This window comes from Geotrypetes seraphini, chromosome 7 (genome assembly GCF_902459505.1).
Source record: "Geotrypetes seraphini chromosome 7, aGeoSer1.1, whole genome shotgun sequence".
Taxonomy (NCBI): Eukaryota; Metazoa; Chordata; class Amphibia; order Gymnophiona; family Dermophiidae; genus Geotrypetes; species Geotrypetes seraphini.
Genome location: NC_047090.1, coordinates 42,513,992 through 42,521,025, shown reverse-complemented (window position 1 = coordinate 42,521,025; position 7,034 = coordinate 42,513,992). Strand labels below are relative to the sequence as shown.

The 7,034-nt window shown below is 43.9% G+C and overlaps 1 protein-coding gene across 3 annotated transcripts in view; it reads left to right on the top strand.

Moving 5' to 3' along the window:
- The first annotated feature begins 452 nt into the window (after window positions 1-452).
- Window positions 453-7,034, top strand: part of LOC117363972 (sodium- and chloride-dependent betaine transporter-like) — a 208,580-nt gene continuing 201,998 nt past the window's right edge. For all 3 annotated transcript variants that reach the window (XM_033952635.1, XM_033952636.1, XM_033952634.1), the window contains exon 1: window positions 453-532. The gene's annotated coding sequence lies outside the window, so the exon portion shown is untranslated. The remainder of the gene's footprint in view (window positions 533-7,034) is intronic.

The following is a 7,034-nucleotide window of genomic DNA, read 5'->3' as shown; positions in this document are numbered from 1 at the left end:
GCTCAAGTTAGTATGATATATTTAGAGGACCCCGATATAAAGAAAAAGTCCTTCAGAAATAGCATCACAGCTTTGCATAAATTTACAACTGTGAGGAATTTTTTCCCATTAATAGGAGACTTCAGGTCATTCCAAAATGTGTTGAAATTGCTTCATTAGGGTTTTGGTTCACTTTCTGACTTCCTTCGCTCTTTCATTGCAGCCCATTGCGTGTTTGTTTGGTTTTTTTTGTACAGTTTCTCCCCTAAACTAATAGTTTCAAGATCTCAGAAATGTACATAGTTCACTTCAGTCTCTGTAGGAACCAATTAATCTCTTGAAATCCTCTTCTTTGCGATCTTCACCCCAAGTGAGTTGTACATTGCCAGAAAGTCTGAGAGGAGGAGTAGAACAGGAGGAGGAAACATAGAGCTCAGATTTCAACAGTCTCTAAAGTACCTTGAAATCTCAGTTTAGCACTGCCTGTCCCATTTGTCATCTGAAAAGAAAAGTGTCCATAGGAGTCGGAAATCTGATCATCCGAGGTGCTCTGGTGAGTAAGGAGACTGTTGTACTGAATGGTCTGAGACTAGAACAGGACATTGGGGCTTTCCCTGTGAGCACCATTGAATTCCTGACACTAATTCAGAAATGCACTTGAAATGAGTTACAGATGATTTCTGTTTTTATGGAGTGGAAAACACCAAAAGTCAGGCTGATCTGAAGCCCACTAGCAGTGTTCAGCTAGTTGCAACTTGTGTTCTTGCATTGTTTTGCAAAAGAATTATGAGTCTGAGTGCCAAAAATGTGAGATGCAGTATGTACAGTACTCATTTTATTTTAAAAGGAAAAGTGCTATGCTATTTCCTTTGAGAGGATTGCCCGTCATTTTAGCCCAGTTTCTTTATCTTAGATTAATACTAATTGGGGTGGGGTTTTTTTTTTCCATTTTCATTTGTAGCTGTATTTCTATAATTGATTCATAAGAGCATAAGAATAGCCCATCCTCATGATGGTCAATCCAGGTCACCAGTACCTGGCATAAACCCAAAGAGTAGCAACATTCCATGTTACTGATCCAGGGCAAGCAGTGGCTTCCCTGTTTCTTCAGCACAGGAAAGGAGAAGGTCCTCACCTCAAAACACAAACAGTACAGAGAAAGAGGTAAGGGAGGCGTCCTGTCAGCCAAAAGAGCTATCTTTATTCAAGCTAATGGTCTCAACAAGGATCCAAGTTTTGGCGTTTCAAACAACGCCTTCCTCAGGGGATTCTGACACAGAGTACTCTTATGGTGCGCTGGAGAAAAAAAAATCACATACAGGCGCGCTTTCGAAGCGTCGTGAAACAAAATTCATAAGTGCACCTTTATGTGATTTTTTTTTTCTCCAGCGTGCCATAAGAGTATTCTGTGTCAGAATCCCTTGAGGAAGGCACCTCCCTTGCCTCTTTCTCTGTACTCTTTCCCTGTTTCTTTGCAATGGAGTTTTCTCTCTGTCTCTTTCTAAAGTAATTTATTGCATGTGTGAAGCACTGGTTTGCCTGGCCCTTGAGGATAATAGAGGCAGAGCTTGTGTGCACTGGAGTTGAGAAGTGTGTTGAATTGGACCCTCTATCTTCGAGGGATGGAGAAAAGTTCTCAGCCCAGCCAAGAAAAGAATGACCTGGATGTGGTTCAATCAATGATCTGAAACATAGTCAAAAACATAGAATTTAATTTCTGCAAATTGGCACTTAGGGCTCCTTTTCGAAGCCGCGTTAGCGGTTTAACGAGCGTAATAGCACGTGCTAAACCGCCGGATGCGCTAGCCTCTATCGCCTCCTCTTGAGCAGGCGGTAGTTTTTCAGCTAGCGTGCGGGTTAGTGCGTGATTAAAAGTCACGTGCGCTAAAGCCGCTAACGCGGCTTCGTAAAAGGAGCCCTTAATGAAATAAAGTAACACTCTTTTCAGCTACAGTGGCAAAATAACACTCAGAATTTAGGAAGTTTGTTGGTTGGGCTGAGAACTTTTCAGTACTCCCTGGTATGTAATAAAAGTGTGCCAAGTAAAGGACAATTAAGCCCTTGTGACATCACTGATGAGGATGGCTCTTATTGGTGGAATGAGGCATTATGGCATCACAATCTCAGCTCTGGTTACCAGAGACTGAAAGTCTTCACATTATGAAACTCCATAGACTTCAGCTAATCCAGAACGCCGCGGCCAAGCTTATTTTCGCTAAAGGCAAGTTCGACCATGTCTCCCCACTCCTGTCCAAACTTCACTGGCTCCCAGTTCACTCCAGAGTCCTCTTTAAATGTGCCTGTTTAGCTTTCAAGATCCTACATGGCATCCTCCCTCCCGTTATCCCCTTTACCTCTTTGTTTTTGTTTTGTTAAGTTTGTATATAGTCTAGTTTATTTCAATGTTTATGTTTAAATAATGTATTACTTTTTAATATATTGTACGTTTAATTGTTTTTTTAAGTATGTTCATCGCTTTGAAGTAAGACTAAGCGATTAATCAAAAATTTTAATAAACTTTAAACTTGAAACTCTTCTGGAACTCCTCTAATCCTAATTCCACTAGATCCTCCCAAAAACTGAAACTATCATTCCCCTCTGCAAAAGGTATATCCCGCGTAGGAAAACTAGGAACATCCCTCCTCTTTAGAACCACAGAACTCTGGAACAACCTCACATCCCCGCTCAGAATTTCAAGCTTCCTCCAATCCTTCCGCAAACACCTGAAAACTTGGCTCTTTTCAAAATCTAACACCTCCCGCTCTTTGATACCCTGTCCCTCTTTATCTTCCTAGCTCCTTTCCTATAACCCTTCATTGTAGCTCCTTTTCAATCTAACCCTGTAAACCGTGCCGAGCTCTACGCTTGTGGAGATGGCGCGGTATACAAACCTAAGGTTTAGTTTAGTTTAGTTTAGGTGGTGAAAAGTTCTCAGCCCAACCAAGAAGAGAATGAGGTGGATATGGTTCAATCAATGATCTGAAACAATGTCATAACATAGAATTTCGTTTCTACAGTGGCGAAATAACGCTCAGAATTTAGGAAGTTGGTTGGTTGGGCTGCGAACTTTTCAGCACCTCTTCGTACAATTCCACAGGGCTGTTTCTTGAGGTAAACAATTGTTAGTGTGCCTAAAAAATATAGCATATGTAGATAGGAAAAGGATATATCCTCTACATCCCTTTCTTTAGACTCACACTTGTCAACGAGTCTCAGTATTAACCGACTCTCAGAGGTTTAGGGATATAAGCCTTGAAAAAACCCGCTGGGTGAAACATGTTGGGACGAATGTCCCTACAAGTTGACCACTAAAAGATTAAAAGCTAAGTACTTTTAATATAATTATATATATAAAAAAATTGATTGCCAAAACATTTGAAAAGTAAGAATATTTATATAGAATGGCCTGGTGAAGATATGGTGCGTGAAGCCGGATACAGTGAAACATTTTGAGTATCAAGGTGGTACCTCTGAGGGTTGGTTAATATACTGAGACTCGTTGACAAGTGTGAGTCTAAAGAAAGGGATGTAGAGGATATATCCTTTTCCTATCTACATATATATAACCTTGCTTGCACAAAAGTTAACACTATAAATCTATAGTGCAGTTCTTCAAATAAAAAATATAGCATGCACAAATTGATTGCATACACATGGAGGGGCATAATAAAAAAAAATGTCTAAGTCCGATTTGGATGTAGGGCGCTAGCAACAGAATGCCCATTCTCGAAAAGTACATCTAAAAATTATTATTTTTTAAATCGTCTATCTGTACGTCCAGGCATTTTATTGTCCAGACCGCCACTAAGGCTATCTTTATACCACATTCTCGACCAAAAATTCATCCAAGTCCCAAGCACCCTGAACAAGACCTTTTGGACATGGGAGGGGCCAGAATTGTGATGGATGGGCCACTTAGACATGGCAACAGAACAGAGGGGCACCTTACAGGGCACTGCTGTGAACTTCACAAAAAGGATGCCACATAAACATCTCACCAGAACTCCCTTAAAGGTTATGGTGAGCCCCTCAAAACCCATTTTACCCACCTGACTACAACCCCCAATACCCCTTATGGCAGCAGGTGGCACTTATATGGTAGTACAGTAGGGTTTTGGGGGTTTTGGTGGGCTCACATTTTTCACCATGAATGTAGTGGTTAGAGTGGCTCATATGCCTGGGTCCTCCTCTGTATGGATCATTAGCCCAGACTACTTAAGCCACCTCTATGCAGCTTTATTAGGCTTTCCTATACCAGGTGCTGATGTTCCGGACGCAGGTATGTACATTTTTATTCTGAACTCTGTGGGGGTGCAAATGGGTCAGTGAACATGGGGGGGACTGTGTGTTGGTCTTTACTTTGTCTCTGCAGTAGAGAGTTGCGCAGGGACAGAAATCCCACCCATCCCCATGAGGAATCCCTCCGTCCCCACCCATCCCCATGAGGAATCCCCTCCATCCCCGCCCATCCCTAGAAACTTCAGAAATAGTTATTTCATTTAATTATGCTACTGAATTAAAGGCTCTGGTAGAGACTCATTTACAAATAAGCAAAGACACTTTATTAATTTGGAAATATTAATTGGGAAGAATACATACTTTGTAAATGAATTTCTACCAGAGTCTCCAGCTGATGAGAACCCCCAAGCTGTCAGCTGAGGACTTCCTTTGCAGTTGGCCGGGGGGTCCCTTTTGCCAAGTTTGGCAGGCAGCAGTAGCATCCCTGAGTCACAGATGCTGGCACCTCAGTGGCTCATGGATGTTGCCAGCAACTGCTGTGCTTGGTGGAGGGGAGTTCTGACTGTCTCTAGAGGAGGTCCTCTGCTGGCGGTGCTTGGGGATCCCCACCAGTCACACCAAGGGTCAGCAAGTACTTCAACAATGTAGAAATAAAACCAGAAATGCATTTCCTTTTCTTTTGAACACAATACAAAGACATCTGCTATATACATTTCCCAAAGCTAACATATTTTAGTCAATAAATTCTGTTTTTTACCTTTGCTGTCTGGAGACTTATTTTTCCATAAAGTTGGTCCCAGTTTCTTTTTTCCACTTTCCCATCTTCTGTAAATTCTTCTGTTGCTGTCCTTTGGTTCTTCCTACCATGGTCCAGCATTTATCCCTTTCTCATCTTTCACCCCTCTCCAGCACCATGCCACATCTCTCCCTCCATTCCCTTCACCACTATGTCCAACATTCCTCCCTCTTGCATCCATTTCAATCTGTCCCACTGTTCCCTTTCCACCACAATATTTTTCCCTCTCATTTGTTCCTCACTCCCTCCCTATGACCAAAAATTCAACTTTCTTCCATTCTCCGTGTACACAACCATCTCTTTCTTTCTCACTGACACACCCATGCCTAATTCTCTCTTTTTATTTCCTCCCCCACTTCAGCATCTCTTTCCCTTCCTTCCTCTCTCCCAAGTTCATGCCTTGTGTCCAAACACGCACTCCCTCCCCCACCTCAGCATCTCTTTCCCTCCCTTCCTCCATCCTCTCTCCCAAGTTCATGCCTTGTGTCCAAAAACGCACTCCCTCCCCACCTCAACATCTCTTTCCCTCCCTTCCTCCATCCTCTCTCCCAAGTTCATGCCTTGTGTCCAAAAATGCACTCCCTCCCCCACCTCAGCGTCTCTTTCCCTTCCTTCCTCCATTCTCACTCCCAAGTTCATGCCTTGTGTCCAAAAACGCACTCCCTCCCCCACCTCAGCATCTCTTTCCCTCCCTTCCTCCATCATCTCTCCCAAGTTCATGCCTTGTGTCCAAAAACGCACTCCCTCCCCCACCTCAGCATCTCTTTCCCTCCCTTCCTCCATCCTCTCTCCCAAGTTAATACCTTCTGTATCCAAAAATGCACTCTCCCCTTCGTTCGATTCCAGATAACAGCAGAGGTTGGAGGCAGCTCGAACAAAGAGTCTTGTCTTCTTTTCCTGCCTGCAGCACCCATGCGTAGCCGACCTGATTTCCCATTGATGTATTGAAAATATGCAGTCACCATCTTGGAATAAGTAGCCCAACTTGGAACAGGAAACTGGATCTTGACATGTATTATGCTCCAATACAGTCCCTTTATTTCCTCTCCACCTGCTCTTCCCCATCCCCAAGTTCCTCCTTACTACTCCGGCAGCAGCAATTGCATGCAATCTTCCCCATAGTATCTTTTAAAATGCCTCATAAGCCTGGTGGTCCAGTGGTGTATGCGCTGGCAGAAGTGTGCTTTCTGCACTGCTGCCTGGGCCCGTCCCGCTTTTTGAATGGTTACAATCAGTTCTCGCGAGGGTCGAATCACACTTAGCTGGTACAGGGCCTTGAGCATCTGTGCATAATCAAGGCCTGCCAATTCTTGCCCCCTCCAAAACAAGAAAGGGTGGGAGCTAGCTGGCCTTGAACATGCACTAGCTACCGTATTTTTCACTCCATAAGACGCACCTGACCATATGACGCACCCTAGATTTAGAGTGGGGTGCCGCAGGGCTCGGTGCCTGGACCCATACTCTTCAACATCTTTATAAACGATCTGGACATAGGTATGACGAGCGAGGTGATTAAATTTGCAGACGACATGAACTTATTCAGAGTAGTGAAGATGCAGGGGGATTGCGAAGATCTACAACGTGACATAATCAGGCTCAAGGAATGGGCATCGACATGGCAGATGAGGTTCAATGTGGATAAGTATAAAGTGATGCATGTCGGTAACAAAAATCTCAAGCACGAGTACAGGATGTCTGGGGCGGTACTTGGAGAGACCTCCCAGGAAAGGGACTTGGGAGTTCTGATCGACAAGTCGATGAAGCCATCTACGCAATGTGTGGCGGCGGCGAAAAGGGCGAACAGAATGCTAGGAATGATATAGAAGGGTATCACGAACAGATCAGAGAAGGTTATCATGCTACTGTACCGGGCCATGGTGCGCCCTCACCTGGAGTACTGCGTACAGCACTGGTCGCTGTACATGAGGAAGGACACGGTACTACTCGAGAGGGTCCAGAGAAGAGCGACTAAGATGCTTAAGGGGTTGAAGGAGCTGTCGTACAGCGAAACTTTAGAGAA